Raw genomic sequence first — 17,587 nt, 5'->3', positions numbered from 1 at the left:
CCTGAGGGTTCGCAGAGTTGGGTGTACGGACCCACAGAGATATAGCCTCGAGTGGCTAGTATGTGTTATGAGAGTCGGTCCGGTCATACTGGAGACTCTGTTGGTATTGCTGGATTAGTTTGAGATTTGCGGATCACGTATGTTGCAGTGTGATTGCATTGGAAGGTCTGGCCCTGGGTTGTTGATCTTGTTTAGCGGAGGCAGTGATTTTGATGAGTGGAGAGAGTGCATGGGATTCAGAGCCCCTGCGATGAGAACCAGAGTATGTGAATAGCAGTTACGCAAAAAGGGTGGTGTCGCTTGGGGCGAGCATCGTGGCACCGGTTGGAGTGGCATTATGTTCAAGAGAGTTCCGTGGAAAAGGAAAAGAGGAGGGTATGTAACTCCGAAGGGGGTGCAAGTTCACGAAAGTGAAAGCTGCAGAGCAGAGTTATGGTTAGAGTACTTCGAGTATGGTTCTGAGCATCGTGTTCGCGGCAGTGGAGTAGGAACCCATCCGGTTGGGATGTCTGTTGAGGCTCAAAAGGGATGCATGGAGAGAGAAAATTTTAAATTTTCAGTGTGAATCTGATCAGAGTGTAGGGTGGATGTAGTGGTTCATCTTGGGAGATGTTCGAGGATATCATCAGTGTATCGGGTCTTCCAACCTACGAGTGTTGGGGCTAGTTCAGCATGTGTATATGATGGCAAGAGGAGAATTTGTGAGAGTTACTCTGGGAGTGAGAATGGATCTCTCAGTTGGTCTGGGATGGACAAAGTGGGCTTTGGATCGGGGATCTGGTGGTTCAGGGCTTCCTAACCCTTATTGGTCGAGTGATTGTTGGGGTTTAAGAGCAGAGTTGCATCTTGGGTGGTTCTCGGTTACAGAGAGAGATGGACAGTACAGAGTTTGGGCTTCAGTCGACAGAGCAGACTCAGCAGGTTAAGGAGAGTTAGTGATCGTTTAGAGCTAACAGGAAAGTTATGCAGGCAGACGCCGTTACGAGTATGTGATTCAGGTCAGCGACTTCGTATTTCTGACGGGTGCTTCGATTTAGGAAGAGGGGTAAATGGGGGGCCCCGGTATGTTGGGTCTTTTCGTGAAGGTGCGAAGGTAGGAAGGGTGGCCTATCGTTTGGAGCTGTCAACGGAACTGGGACGGATCCATGACACTGGTATGTGTCGCAATTGAATAGGTGTATAGCGGATGAGTCAGCAGTGGTTCTACTAGAGAACGATTAGGTGGATGCGAGCCTGTGTTACGTCGGGAGGCCAGTGGCCGTCGGAGATCGGAAGATCAAGGTTCTGAGGAACAAGGAGGTACCTCTGGTATTGGTTCAGTAGCGACCTCGGAAGATATCGGAAGTGTTTAGGGAAGCCGAAACGTGTGATGCGGGAGCAGCATCCAGAACTATTTTCAGAGTGAGACTTCGAGGGCGAAGTCTAATTCTAGTGGGGGAGAATTGTAACAGCCCAAAATCTCAAGTATTGTTAAATTGCATTTTGGGGTGTTTTAAAGGGGAGACTCGGCGAGTTGGAGCCAGACTCGCCGAGTAGGGTCGCAGATTTGGTCGCGGGTTCGCGACTGGACTCGACGAGTCCAGGTATGGACTCGGCGAGTCGACGCTGTTCAGCAGAAACCCTAGCCGTTTCGTATTGGGTCGTATTTAAGGGTTGTATGTCGTCATTTCACGTCTTTTGGCCGATTGTGGAGAACCCTAGACGACTGTGGCATTTGGAGCAAAACTTGAAGGCCATTATTGACTTTGAAGGAATTGTGGTGCAAGAAGAGGAAGGGTTTTGGCCAAAGGAAGAGCAAGGAGGTCGAGTTCTGAGGTGTGGGGACACAGAGAGTATGTTTTCAGGTAAGGTTTCGGATCATTCCTGTTATTTTGATGTGTACACGAATTTAGGGTTTATGAAACCCATTTGGAGATTTGATGGATTATTATGTTGTTATACAAAGGTTTCTACCCTAGTAATAGGATGATTAGAAGTCCAGAAGTCCCATGAGTGTGTATCTCGGGAAAAACGTATCTCAGGAAGCAGTTGGATCAACTGCATGGCGTGGACTCGCCGAGTCGGATGATCAGACTCGGCGAGTAGCTTGAAGATTCACTGGGACTCGCCGAGTTGTTCTTCAGACTCGGCGAGTGGAGTCGGGGTGGCCCCGCGATTCTTCCAGGAGTGACTCGTCGAGTCAAAGAGGATACTCGACGAGTAGAAGGGGAATCTCAGAGGATTGAAGGACGACCAGACTCGCCGAGTCGCCAGGGAACTCGCCGAGTCCAGTCGAGCTGACATTGGACTGTTGACCAGAGTTGACTGGTGTGATTCTTAGGGTCAGTTAACGTGGAAGATAGAAGTATTAAATAAGGGATATATGATGTTACAGGGAGCTTGTAGCTCGGAGGATCAAGTGCAAGGGGTTTTAGGAGTTGCTATCTTCTAGTATCCGCGAGGTGAGTCTTCTCACTATACCTCACCCGGAAGGGGTATGATTGTGTGACCGGAAGGTCAAGTATGTTGTGTGTTATGTTTATATGCTATGAATGGAAAGTTAGTTGCTACGCGTGATATACATGCTTATATATGGGCCGGAAGGCAAGGTATTATGTGACAGAAAGGTCAGGTATGATATATGATATATGTGCTTTATGTGTTAGAGTATTTGTATTATGTGTTATATATGTGTATGGGCCGGAAGGCAATTATCTTGTGGATCGAAAGATCCGGGCCGGAGGGCAATGTTATGTGGATCGAAAGATCCGGGCCGGAAGGCAATGTTATGTGGATCGAAAGATCCGGGCCGGAAGGCAATGTTATGTGGACCGAACGGTCCGGGCCGGATGGCGTATGTGTGTAAGGTATATTGGGGAACTCACTAAGCTTCGTGCTTACGTTGTTTATGTTACGTTGTTTCAGGTTCTCACAGTAACGCGGGATGGCAACGGTTCGATTGTACACACCGAAGAAAGAGTTATGTTTTGGAGGATCCTGGTCTTCTTTTATAACGGAAATGAAGCTATGTTTTGTAATTTGAATGTGAATAAGATTTTAAACAAGTGTTTTTAATATTAAATTGATTAATTAAATGAAAATTTTATTTTTGGAAATCTTGGTGTTACAATGTCAAAGATGGTTCACTATTGGGACATTTAATAGAAGACAAAGGTGAACAATTTACAACTATTTCTGGTCCTTCCACAACAATTTCTTCATCAATAGCCAAAGAAGACTGAGAATTGGGACAATTTGTCTCAATGATGGGTATTTGATCACTTGGATAATCAGAGGATTCAGGATAAATTTCTTGGGTGACATAATTGTTACTCAATTCATGAAGTCGACCGAAGTGGCATCTTATGTCTTCACGAAACGTTTTATCATTATCTGGATAATGAAACTCATGATCCGGTGGGACATATGGTCGATCAGGATTGAAACGGGGAGTTAAGTCCTCATTGGTTGAGTACCCATTGGACCATCCCCAATTATAGGTTTTGTCCACAGTCCTATTGTTAACTAAGTTTTCAATTGCTTCGAATTCATTAAAAAGCTTTTCTATTAATTGATTCATACGTACAATTTCTTTCTGGGCTAAATCCCTTTTATTTAAAGCAATATCTAACTGATTTTTATTCAACATCCTAGCATCCTTTTCTAACAAGAAATCTTTTTCTAGCATGGCAACCTTAAGTCTCTTATCCTCAAGTCTTCCTCTCACATGATATAGCTCTTGGGACGCTATATTCTTCTCATCTGGAGCCTTGTTAGTCTGAAAGGACGGCAACATATGTGTCATTAAGTCTTTCTAAGTATGGTTCACAATCATGCATGCTGAAATTATTAGAATGGATCATGATTTTTACCTGCTCAACGATGTTGAGGGTGCCATCTTTGGCCATGTCGCACTAGTTTCTTTCCATCTTTGTCAATCCATCTTCTTCAGCAGTTGCAACCATGCATATCTTCCCTTTTCCTTTGTTGTTGTTGAGATATTCATCCTCATCTCCGGATGAGCACACTTGATGATCTCTTTTCACATGAGCAACATATTCTATTGCCTTTCTTTTTCTTCCATTTTATAGGCCATTCTAAGATAGAATACCTTATCCTTAACAACATTAGTTTTGCAATCTTTGGCAAATTGATTCTCTTTATGATATTTGTGGCAGATGATGACTTCATTTTTCTCTTCAGTTGAAGTATCGGAATCTGATGGTTTGTTTGACTGCGGTCCCTCATTGGAATGATGTGTATTATGTGGTTGCGGTGGATGGTGTGGATTTCTAGGATATCGTGAGTGGTTATACTGCAGATTGAAGTTACAGTTGAAAGGTAGTTTTATGAGCTGTTGGTTCTTACGAAATGATGGTGGTGGTAGCATGTTGAATTGTTGGCTAACCAAAGCTATGGCATTTTGGAATTCTTCTTCGTCATCCATTTCAGCATCAGCTTCATATGACTGCGGTGTGTTTTCATATGAAAGTGGGTAAGATGGTTCAGTAGGGTATGATTACTGATTGGTTTTGACTTGTGGGGTTTGAGCTATTAGAGCAAGTAGCCAACCAAGATCAGCATAATCTTTGAGCACCGTTGATATTCATCCTTCTTCAAATTATACAGAGAACTTCAGGCACAAGAATCAAGATCACCAATGGTGCCTGAAGTTCTCTGTATAATTTGAATAGCTATTAGAGCAAGGACTACATGTATAATTATGATACCTCTCCATCCTTTGTGACCAATGGTGATATTCATTTCCAACAAGTATTGGTGCTCTGTTCGAGCCTCCAACACTGTTGGAAACGTTCAATGATAAAGCTTGTGTCATATTTCCTTTTTTGTTTTTTTAAGAATGAGCTTTAGTGGTATAGAAGGCTTTTCAAACTCATATTTTTGTTTCAAAGGCAACCAATTTGGCTCTGATACTAATTGTTGAGAGAAAAAACTTTGGGAAAAACACTTGAACAAACATTAGTAGAAGATTATAGTTATGGAATAAGTTAATCTCAAAGGATCAGAAAAGCTCAAAAATAATAATTTAGATTTGTTAGCTAGTTAGTTGCGGAATTATAAAGTGTTGAAAAGTAAAGGAAACGTAAATGACAACAAGGTATATCGAGTATACACCAAATTGATTCATAAAAAGGTTTGCAATCAAACACAAGTTAGTATGCATGATCAGTTTAAAGTGAAGAGGATCTTTGAAGATAGAGATATAAGAAAATGATCTAAATAATTCAGAGTGAAAGTTCAGAAAGATCAATAAGATATATGATATGGAGAAGAGATGAAGAGATGTGTATTGAAACGTGAAGATGGAGACTCTATTTATAGAGTTCCATAAAGTTACATCAAGAATAAACTATAATAAACTATTGACTTCTAAGTAACCATACAAGGTTCACTGGACAATACAATGCTAATACGACAAGTCAGTTGATGTAACAAAAATCTTCACCGCGTTAGAGAGGTTGCGGTCCAAAACAAAACTTCAATTGCGGTAGTGAAAAACTCTGTTGCGGTGACAAGGTAGATTGTGGTAGACAAAATGATTGTGGATTAGTTTAGAGGGTCACTTTATGTAACAATAGAACTCATCCTCATAAACGATCGAAACAAGATCCCATACCTTGATTGAGACTAAAAAGTGTCACAACCCCAAACTGGAATGGCGGAAACGTTCGAGGGCAAAGGACGTCATGTTTAGTATCACAACACACGCATCATAGTAATCAGAGTAAAAAAACAACCATTGCATTAATATGAAAGTGTTTACAAAGTAAATGGTTCACAGATGATTGACTGCAAAAGTAAATAACAAAACAATACACGAAGCTACTATACTCTCTTCTGAATCCTTGTGTTCGTACATGTCTACTAGTTTCCTGAGAATACAAGTTATTTTGAAAGAGTATATCAGCATTTAAGCTGATGAGTTCATAAGTATTTAAGTGATGAAAAGTAAGTTGTAAGTTCTTTTAGAAAAGTTCACTTATTCCTCCAGAAAATCCTATATTTTCTGAGATGATGAATGAAAGTAAAAATGACTCTACAATTCCTACTATGAGTACTAATTGGATACAAGTTATATACAATTTAGAGTAAACAGACAATCGATTGTGTGAAACTGCCCTAAGCCCACAACCAAACAAGGAACAGGGAATGAGGCGGTAGTCACACATCCCATTGTTTGTTAGATCTTCACTGTATATAACTTGGCGTATTTATTTGGTGCTTACGGAGTTAACAATAATAGTTCTTTATATTTTATGAAAACATTCTTTAAGAATATCATATATTTACTTTAGTAAAAATAGTAACCATAATAGCTCCTTCTATAATCACTTAGTTTATACAAGCTATATATAATCTAATATCGAACGGATAGTTAAATCGGTGAATCTGCCCTAAGCCCACAACCAAACAAGGAACAAGAAGTAAGGCGGAAGCACACATCTAACTGCCTATCGAATGTTAATTATATATAACCCTGATGTTTAAACTAAGGTATTATAGAATTAACCACTAAAGGTCCTTTAAGTTATATTGGTTTAACAAAATGGATTAAAACCTTTCGCTGATAAGTTTCTAGTTTACCCTACTAAATGTTCTATCTGAAAGTATGTTTTTGTACTAGAAAACGGTGTGTTGAATTTGTATGTTATGACCTGACTCATACCTGGTACTCCTTATGATTACTTGGTATATACGGAATATATATATATATATATATATATATATATATATATATATAGCTAGGATCGAATAGATAGTAGATTGGGTGAATCTGCTCTAAGCCCACAACCAAACAAGGAACAGGAAATGAAACGGAAAGCACACATCCTACTGTCTGCCAGACCCGATTAATATATATCCCTGATGTATGTACCGAGGAATCATAAAGTTAGCATTATAGTCCCCCTTTTTACTGAATGTACTAAGACTCGACTATAATGTTTTTCTTTTGTAATTTTTCCCAAGTTTAAGACTATCTTTACTAGAAAATAGGTTGCATTACCTTTTATGTGAGAATATCACTATATGAATGTAATGGGAAAATGAAAGTATTCAATAATATTGTATAAGTAATTACTGAAGCACTTACTACCTAAAAACCAGTTTGTTAATTAAGGTTAAAATGTGAAGTGATTATAACCATACTGATATGACACATGTTTAACACAACGACCTACTGGCACCGAAACTGATGTGACATTTGTCACCCGTAGACTTGCAAGTCCCACTATAGCTAGCAACAAGGTGTGGGGTGTCAATCCTTTATACATCTATACACAAACTCATGCTCTCCCTTTAGGAGACTCTGGTTACAAAACGCGACCTAACAAGTATATTGCTAAGCCGTGAAGTAGTGGTTTCACATTATTGTTATCTTGTTCTTGTTATCGTATGTACCTTCTGTTCTTGTTATCGTATGTTCCTCCCTGTTTCTCTTTATAGTATGTTCTTTCTATTTCTTGTTATAGTATGTTTCGAACCCCTAAACTATACCTATTATAGTTTACTAGTATGTTTGTTTTGAACTATCTCTGATTTGTAGAAAAGACTCGATTATCTACTGAGTTATGCTCGTACTTTAAAAACGGAGTTTTATAAACAATAAAGTAACATAACTTAAAAAGAGTTTTTGAAATGATTTTGATCACTTATAAAAGCATAAGAAATCCTTTAACATGATGGTTATCACAAATAACATTTACACAATTATCATTGTGTTCAACTTGTATTCCCCCCCCCCCCCCCCTAAAAGCATTTAAAACATCTAAAAGATTAATTATAAGGGTATGAACTCACCTTATGTGGGTGATTCAATTGAAGATTCGCGTAAGGATGACAAGTTTCACAAATGAATTCCCGAGACACAAATGAGTCCTAAATGACATATAATGGCATATATAGGCATGTAATTAGTGTTTAAAACAACTAACATGCAAGGAAACAACCTTAGGGACTAGGAAACACTTGAAATGAAGTGTTACAATCACATGTGATTGACTAAATGGAGTTTACGGCCAAAGGAAGGTGTGTTCATGGCTACACTTGAGTTTACGGCCAAAGGAAGGATGGTTCACGGTCCTATCAAGCATCTTTGAAGGGCTCACGGCCACATGAAGGGTTCACGGACGTGAACTCTTGAAGATCTTGCTTTTGGTGCTTGTTTCATGGCTAGGAATCAAGTATTTCTTAGGGATAACTAGATGATAGAAGAAATACTTACACTTTGGATGACTTTAGGGTGTTCACGGCCCAAGAACAAGTGTGTGTTCTTCGTGTTCTTGGTGAAAGATGATGATCTTGAAGATCTACACCAAAAATGATGAATTAACGGATGAAATCAAAGGGTTTTACTTGATTAAGAAGGTTATCAAGTAAATATGGAAGAATAACTTACACTTTTGAAGATCAAGGAGAATATCCTTGATGATACTTGAGAGAGAATGGAAGTTCTTGACTTGAATATGTGAGAAATGAAGAACAAATGAAAGAAATCCATACTTATCAAGGGATTTCACAGCTAGGAGTGTGTTTACGGCCGTAAATAGAGTTTACGGCCGTAAACCCCATGTGGTTGGCTTTCTGGTTGGGGTGCAGCCTTCGGATCTCGAGCTAATGCTTCCTAACACTCAATCCTTAAGTGTACTAGGCTTAGACCTCATTAGAATGAACCTTAACAAGGATAGAAGGCAATAGAATTAAATCAAACTTTTGGTTGATTAGTTGGACTTACAAGAGAAAAAATTTCGGGTTGTCACAAACAGACCCCGCCAATATGAAACTATCTCAATAAAACATTGAAGGTTATCCAGAAATGCTGCTAACACTCTAATTGGATCCATCCAAATACCAACCCTATCAAAACAACATGCCAAATATTATATTCCATGCAAATCTAATATTCCATTTGGAAAATTGAGCAACATTGTCCCAAATTCTAGACTCCTAATAACCAAGTACATCTTCCAAACTCGAGCTGAACTTAACCATAGGTCGATAAATCCGTTGAACTTCAACCGATACAGCCCAAAACTTTCGAAGATCTCCGCTTTGATGATGTATAAAATGAACAACGATCGAGAACATATTGACACATAATCACAGTGAACCAAAACCCACACGGAACTGAACATACCCATCTCTGAAACTGATTTACCGATCGACAACTGCCTAATCTAAACTATAAATAGCAATCTATACATCGAGCTGAAAAGTCTCTCTGTAACGCCTGGTTCTGGTATGTATTTAATTCTAAAATTTTATTCACTTTTGTATGGAAACTCGATAAGTTGGAGGCCCCAAACTCGTAGAGTAGGAATGGAATTGGACGCGGGTTGTAAAGTCTACTCGACGAGTTGAGGGCCTCAACTCGACGAGTAGCAATGGCATAGTGAAACCCTAATTGTTAGGGTTTTGTACCCTATTTAAACACCTAAACTTCCATATGCTAGCCTTATTTACATCCTCCAAGTCCCAAACCCTAAATCTCGAAACCCTAACGCCTTGTGTGAGCTTGTGAGTCATTTTTTAGACAAAACTTATGTATTTGAAACTTGTGGATGAAGGAGAAGCTTGAGGGCCCCAGAAAAAGCTTTGAGATCCAGAAACTTCACTCCATTTGCAGCATTTTCTAGTAAGCAAGTCTCAAACTTGCTTAATGATTACTTAGATCTCTGCATTTTCACTTTTATTGGGTTTTGGTCCAAGTAGCATGGTCATTGGGAAATGGACTCCCCAAGTGAGTATACTTCCAGATCTAGGACCTTGGAGGGCTTTCATGGCATAAAGGTGCAAACTTTATGGTCATTAAATCCCCATGCAAGCTTTAAGATGTCATTTTGGCCTTTTAAGCTCTAAAAGGCCATGCATGGAGAGAAAGTCAAAGACTTTACGTGTTCATGTAGTGTCTAGAGTCTAGATCACAGTTTGTATGCCTTAGCTTGGAGTATTAATGGCTTTTGGATCAAGATCTGGTTCTTAAAGAGTTAAGGTTTGAGCTAAATCCATTAAGGAAGGGTATTAACGGGTAAAGTTGGAAACTTTACCCTTTAAAAAGGACATTTCCAGTATGTATATGAAGTATGGAGCTTAGATCTGAAGGATAGGAGCTTAATATATTAAGATAGCTTAACAAACTAAAGAACTCGACGAGTTCATAGAGGAACTTGACGAGTTAGGTCGAAGTGTCCCGATTCTGTAAAAGGAAGAACTCGACGAGTTCAAGGATGACTCGATGAGTTGACTGGAGAAGTATCGATTCTATTGATGGGAAGAACTCGACGAGTTGTGAAAGAACTCGATGAGTTGGACGGCGAGTTGAGTCAACCCAGGATGTTGACTTTGACCAGAATGCGGACTTTGACCAGGGTGTTGACTTTGACCTTAACCCTGACCAAAGTTCACCCTTAAGGGGTTATGAGTATGAAAGGGGTAATTAAAGGATATATTTTATGTGTAGGAGTTTGATTGGAGTTGATTTCAGAGTCGAGGACAGTTTAGCTACTTCACGATATTTGAGGTGAGTTACCTTCCAGTAGAAGTGGGTCAAAATGACCAATGTCGGCCCACTAGTAGTTGATTATAGTTGAGATGATTGTATTTGTGATAATCCTATGGTATGCCACTATCTGTCATGCTTTATGTGCTAGTATGTTATGTTATTATGCAATAGTGGTAGGAAGGGTTGGATAGACCCTGTTATCGATCGAAAGGACCGAAGGGGAAGGCCAACACCCAGATATGCTAGACAGTATATGACTTATGTGTTTATATACTAAGATGATATTTGGTAATGGTAGGGTGAGATAGTCTGTGTTATCGGTTAAAAGAGACCGAAGGGGTAGGACAACACCTAGATATGCTAAGCAGTTATCGGTTGAAAGAGACCGAAGGGGTAGGCAACACCCATATATGTGTTGGATAAGGTGTCTAAGTCCATAACTATTTCGGGCTTGTACTTGACCCGACCCGGCATGGTCCATTTGGGTTGCATGGCACCATGCAATTGGATAGACTAAATGAGAGAAATAACACTTGGAGATTATTAATATATTATAAGTTCTAATATATTAATAATATTATTTGATTAGTTGATCAAAGAATTAATTTGGAATTAATTAAGTGATCAAAGGATAACTAATTAAATATATGGGTTGATTATGTAAATCATCCATATCTTGTATAGTGGGCTAAGAGGCTCCATGGATTATCAAGTTGGGCTCTACCCATAGGATACTCCATGGATGCTCCATGGGAGTTACAAACCCATGGGTCATGGAAATGAAGAGTCATGACACATTAGGGTTTACATGGTGTAACCCTAGATGTGTCAACACTATATAAGAAGCATATTCTCCACCAAAAATCGGCACTACTAAGGAACTAGAGGGCTTGGCCGATTTTGAGAAGTGTGTGTTATCTCAAGAGTCTTTCCAAGAGCATTTGGTGTTGTGTGAAGCATTTGATGCATCACACTTGGGGTGCTAGGCTCACAAGGTTTCAAGGAACACAAGCAACAACAAGGTAAGTTATTCTATCTATGATTCAAGTTAAAATTGTTCCCCATGTATGCTAGATAGGAATATAACCTTGGAATTCAACTTTGCATGATAATTAGACAAACATAGATCCAAGGTTATTAGGGTTGCATGTACACTTAGGAAGTGTTAGAATGCTCAAAACCCTTCAATATGCTAGGCAGTTAACGATTGAAAGAGACCGAAGGGGTAGGCCAGCACCCAGATATGCTAGGCAGTATGTTATTGTATGATATGTGGTATGATGGGGGATCTCACTAAGCTTTGTGCTTATAGTTTTCAGTTTTGGTTTCAGGTATTTCCTCTTCGAATGGAAAGGAGTCGGCATGATCACAGCGCATCACACTACATTTTCCAAACCGGAGATCTTTGGGATTTATACTCTGATGTTGTTTTATCATGACATGTTTTGACTATTGATACATTGGATTTTGATATGAGTGATACTATGATTGTTTTCAGACAAATGGTTTTATAATTATTTAATTTAAAATGAAATTTGTGGTCTTAAATTTTAGGATGTTACACCCTCAACAACCGATACTCAACCTGCACTACTTGAAAAACAGCCTTTTACGACGCTCATTGCGCGTCGTAAAAGGCTCAGACGACGCGCAAATGCACGTCAAGGAAGGCCATGTCATAAAGAGAGACGACACGCTTTTGCGCGTCGTCTATAGACGACGCACATTTACGACGCTCATTTACGACGTGCAATTACGACGCGCAATTACGACACGCAATGCGTATCAAGGAAGGCCCTGTCATAAAGGAAGACGACACGCATTCACGTGTCGTAACCTTACGACGCGCGTGTTAATGACACGCATTGCGTATCAAGAAAGACCTTGTCAAGAAAGGCCATGTCATAAATGAAGATGACACACATTTTTGCGTATCATAATTTTAAATGTTAAAAAAATTATTATTTATAGATTTACTAATTTTCAAATTAAATTTGTGTTTAATATCTCATAATAGAAAATAAAATATCATATACAAAAAATACAATCTATTACATAAAATTTAATGTCATACAAATAATCGTTCCATGGAAAGATAAAACAAATTAATAGAAGTTGTTACAAAAATTTACAAACTAATTAGATACAAGAAATATAAAAATATATATATATATACCCTCAAATGCTTTTCAAAGTCTAATCTCCATGTCAGCTCTTCAACTCACTTCTCCAGTTTGTCCTTAGCTTCTCTAAGGGCTCCAACATCTCTTCAACTCACTTCTCTAGTTTGTCCTTTACCTGACAAGCCATTTGTTCAAGGAAGCAAGCCATTTTTTCCAAAAGCTTTCCAAGTTATAGTCGTGTGTAATGTAATTACTTTACTATATTGTATTTAAAAAATTGGGGATTTACATTTACTTACCAGTTCCTAAAATCGGAAGTAACGCCATATGAGGAAAATTTTGAGCCACATGAAGTTTAGGACCTGTATGTGGTAAATGATGCAGGCAACATAAGACAGTGAATTTATGTATTAATAAGTGAGCAGGTTGTGAAAATAAGTCTCACCCCATATCCAATAATGAAGAGAGACATAAGGATTATGATATGAGGAATAGTAGTCATACCGAAAGCTTATCATGCGCAAAACAACTGCCAGAAAGGAATAAAAGGAAATTGTGTGAGAAAAGAAAAAAGTAGCTCAAATAAGGTCATAGGACTATAAAAAGGAAATGGAAGTGTTATGCTATTTTTGTGGCATTTTTGGTAAAAATAAAGAAATCCAAATGTTCTTTGTTATGGAATTAGCAATAAGCACAAGCATGTCCATTTCTAAAAGTGTATAGAGCTAGAAAGAGGCAAAGAGAGAGAGAGAGAGAGAGAGAGAGAGAGAGAAAGAGAGAGGTAATACCAAAGTTAAAGCAGATATGCCCTCTAAAGGTACCCCTGAATTTGTCCAAGTAAGCTCAATGGTCTCTACAAGTGCATTCCCAAAATAAATACAAATCCATACATGATAACACAGCACAGAGTGATTAATTTAAATGAAGCTACAAATGAGAAATTAACCCACCCAAAACTGGAAAATGAGTATCCCTCATAAACACGGTTACAAAGAAGAAATGATAAGTTTAAGACCCAAAGTATAAATGTGAAGTATTTTGTGCGTCCAAAAGGTTAGCTACCTGCCAAATAGATATAAGGGCAAAATGGTCATTTTCAAATTCTTTTAAATTAAACCACCATATCCATGGTAATCAGCAAAGCATTGGGACCTAGATTTTTTTATATTATAATAAGTAAATACAATATATAGTTCTGACTCTACTGTGTCCAAAAGGTTAGCTACCTGCCAATATATAGTTCTGACTCTACTGGATTTGTAGACTCACTGGAGCTTTCAGCAGCCCTGAACACCACCAAATCAATAAATTCAGCTGTAGATTCATTCAATAGGAAAGATTCATTGATCAAAGACGTCAAGGCACACAATTTTAAAGATTCCCAAAACATGGAAATATAATATGGGCCTTGTAAAGAGACTTAATCTTCCTACAAACTTTGGGTTTCATTGAAAACTAGCTATATCCAAAAGCAAACGATGAGATGTACATGATATGATCAACAAGAGAACACCAAGTAAATTGCTGTCAGGAGGCCAAACCAAAGAAACCTTATTCATAAACCCCTGTACTAACATCTATCTAGAAGAAAATGCCCAAAGAAAAACCTTCCTTTGACCAACAAACCCCAATATCAATCAATGATCAGTAATTCAGCGTACCTTTTTTTTAGCAGAAGTGATCTTCATCTCCATGAGCATATCATCATATCTTTCTTGGTTCTTCTTTTGTTATGCAGAAGAAACATTATTAGGCCCTGCACCAGTGTTGCCCACCAACTTCATTAAATCTTTGTCGTTGTTGAAAGACCTAGCTTCTTTCTTGGTCAACACATCCCAGTAAAAAAGAACAAATGTTCAAAGAACATATATTCTTCCATGGCATCTTCATTATGCATGGCATGTGGAGATTGAAATAACTATACAAATAAAAGCACCGCATAAGATCAAGAAATAGTAAAAAAGAACAAATGTTCAAAGAAAAACAAAAATTAAGTATCTGAGGCACCTTCGATATGGGTCCAGTCACTACTATCCAAGCACTTGACAAGGGTATGCAACAACTTCATTACCAATCACAATTTATTCGATTACCAAGGGAATTTTGGTTGGGTAGCTCTGCATCAACAAATATGATTTATTACAAAAAGAATCAATCAACAATGATTAGAAAAAATATTGAAATAGATAATTGATTACCTGTATTGGTTTTAGGGCTTGTGTTCCCGTTTCTCTTATGCATTTTATACATGAAATTCCTCCCAAATCAAGAGATTCGTGAAGATACTTTGAAACAACAAATCCAAAGTGAACAGGCTGCAATAATTTTTTTTAAATAGTAAAATTGGTGAGCAGAAAAGATCAAGTTCTTGGAGATTTCAAAAATATCAAATTTGAGATTACCTTCTTACAGAATTTGCAATCCCGCCAACCGGGTTCATTCACGTGGAATCTTTCCAGTATGTTACATTTTCAGGTGGAATCACAACCAAAAACCTAAAAGACTTCATCATTACTAGCAAGTTCCTGCTACTTCCATGATCAAATAAGCATTAATAGTGTAATAAAGCAACAAATTTATCCTCATTAGAATTGACAAAAACTTTAGTTAACAGGTGAAATCATAAACACAAGTTCATAAGTACAAGTCAACAACTTTGACTGGAATATTATATTGAAATGTCTGCATACAATTTAGAATGAACACGTTTTGGAGGGATGAGCTGTAATTGCAACAAATACTCATACAAAAGGTAATTATGCATTGTTTCAGCAACATTGTTTGCAACCTGTACATATTTTTCATAGATAGTAAGTTCAAGTCTCCTTATTAGATTTGACAAAAACTTAAGTTAACAGGTGAGTGAATTGGACTATGTTTTAAAAAAGTTGTTTGAAGAAAGCTATCCTAATTTTCGTTGCTATCCTAATTCTCATGATTTCACCAAACTGTTTGAAGAAAGCTGCATAAACAGTGGAATAATTGAATCAACTTCAAGTTATAATAGATTTCCATAGAGCTCCTTTGAGGCGTAAGATGTATAATTTGCTTGTGTATATATGAACACAAGTTAAAATGGCCATTTACACTTACACACAGAGAATCAAATTACACATACACACGCAAAGATATATGTTCATACCTGGTTTGGATTGAAGAAGGCCATGGTTAGGGGAAGGGGCAAGCAGATAAAGCAACAAATGTATCATACAGGGAGGAATGCTCAATTCCATTCCTTCACACACAATCACATTTAGGGCTTCACGCCCATAAACTGCCTCTCAATATTCAACATGTCCTTATCTTCACTATCTAGATGCGAGATTTAGACATGTTGTTCACAGGTCTGGAGTAGTTGATGGTATTGTAGAGGCAGTGATCAACGATCTGTTGAACGGATGAAGCAGAGAAGTCGTCGACAGATGCTCCTAGGTTGGGGAAAAGGGAAGGGTAGGGCTGGTCGAAGTAGGCAGCAATGGCGACCACCGGAGAGGAAGGGAGGAGAAAGAATACCGATAAGAAAAGGAAGAGGAAGAAAAGAAAAAGTGTACATACCGTAGGTTTCTTGAGAGCAAAAGTGGTCTGAGGGTTGCGTTTTGCCCTGATTGGCTCCCAATTACCGTAAAGGGTTTGGGTTATGCTATTTATTTGAATCCCCTGGTTTAAGAATGTTGTATTTTACACACCATAAACTCTCTCTCTAGCTCCGCCATCGACTGTGAGAACGTGGGTGAAGGCGGAGGCCCTAGGGCTTCTTCTTGCTAATTCAAAGATCAACATCGATGGTAGAAGGTGGAGGCATCAGTAGAGGGAACAATCTAAAAAGAGAGGAGATCGAACCATTTAGTGTGAGGTTCGATTTGGAAGAAATCTCAAACCCTTAAACTTAAACATGATGTGAAGCGATTGATCCATAATTTTCTTCGTCTACGTCAATTCATTGGGCTCACATAATCAGACGATGGTCGTAAATTTAGCATTCTTCGAGAAGGAAGGTGCATCGCCATAGTTTAAGGCTGGAAGAGGCAATGAGGATTGGAGGTAGTGGATGTGGATGAGGGGTGGAGACGAGGGAGAAGAAGGTGGGGGTTTAAAAAATTTGGGGATTTCATTTTCCCTCCGAGACGCGCGTTTCTTAAAAGAAAATATAAAACGACATTCACATACGACACACAAGTGCCTTCCATTTTTTTAATATTTTTACATGAGACACTAATTTAAGGGCACTCATTAATGCGCGACCTAAATCCTTAAAATTTTTGAAGAGATGACACTTTTTTAAGGTCGCTCTCTAATGCGTAACATAAATCAAAGAGCGTCGTGTTTTGCACGTCATAAAAGGGTCTTTTTCTTGTAGTGCTGAGCAATCCTAGCGCCTCCTCATTTGTTCATTGGCATCCCAAAAAAGGGAACCAATGGCTACAACGAGCTCCTTGATGAACTACTTCATGCTACGATACAACTCGTGTATTTCCTGCACACATTCATCTGATAGCCACTTGTTATACACCCCTAACTTGACCAAATATTAAACCGAAATTCCGCATACCCACACAGCAGACCCTTAGGAACCATTCTTCCGACACCGTAAAATCAAACAAATCGATGATCCTCCAAGCAAAATACCTAGTTCTCCCCCACTTAGGGTTCAAACTACAACCCACTGGTGTTGTAACCAAACCATATCTCAACCAGCTCAACTAGGTATAAACCGTCCCTGACTCTTGGAATGTATAACCCACGCATGATGATCTTCCAGATAAGGACCAAGCATACCCTAAGAGATTCTAAATCTTAGAAATTTCCAATCATAACCACCTTTAACATTAAGGATTTCATTCTAATGCATAAGTAAAACACCACTTACTATCCCAAAACATACACTCCTCACCTACAATCCTAACTGTCAATTCTCTCAAAAAAATCGTTCATAAATACCAAAATACATCATTCTCATAGTCGG

The sequence above is a fragment of the Lactuca sativa genome, chromosome 4 (assembly GCF_002870075.4).
Source record: "Lactuca sativa cultivar Salinas chromosome 4, Lsat_Salinas_v11, whole genome shotgun sequence".
Taxonomy (NCBI): Eukaryota; Viridiplantae; Streptophyta; class Magnoliopsida; order Asterales; family Asteraceae; genus Lactuca; species Lactuca sativa.
This window is presented reverse-complemented; position numbering follows the sequence as displayed.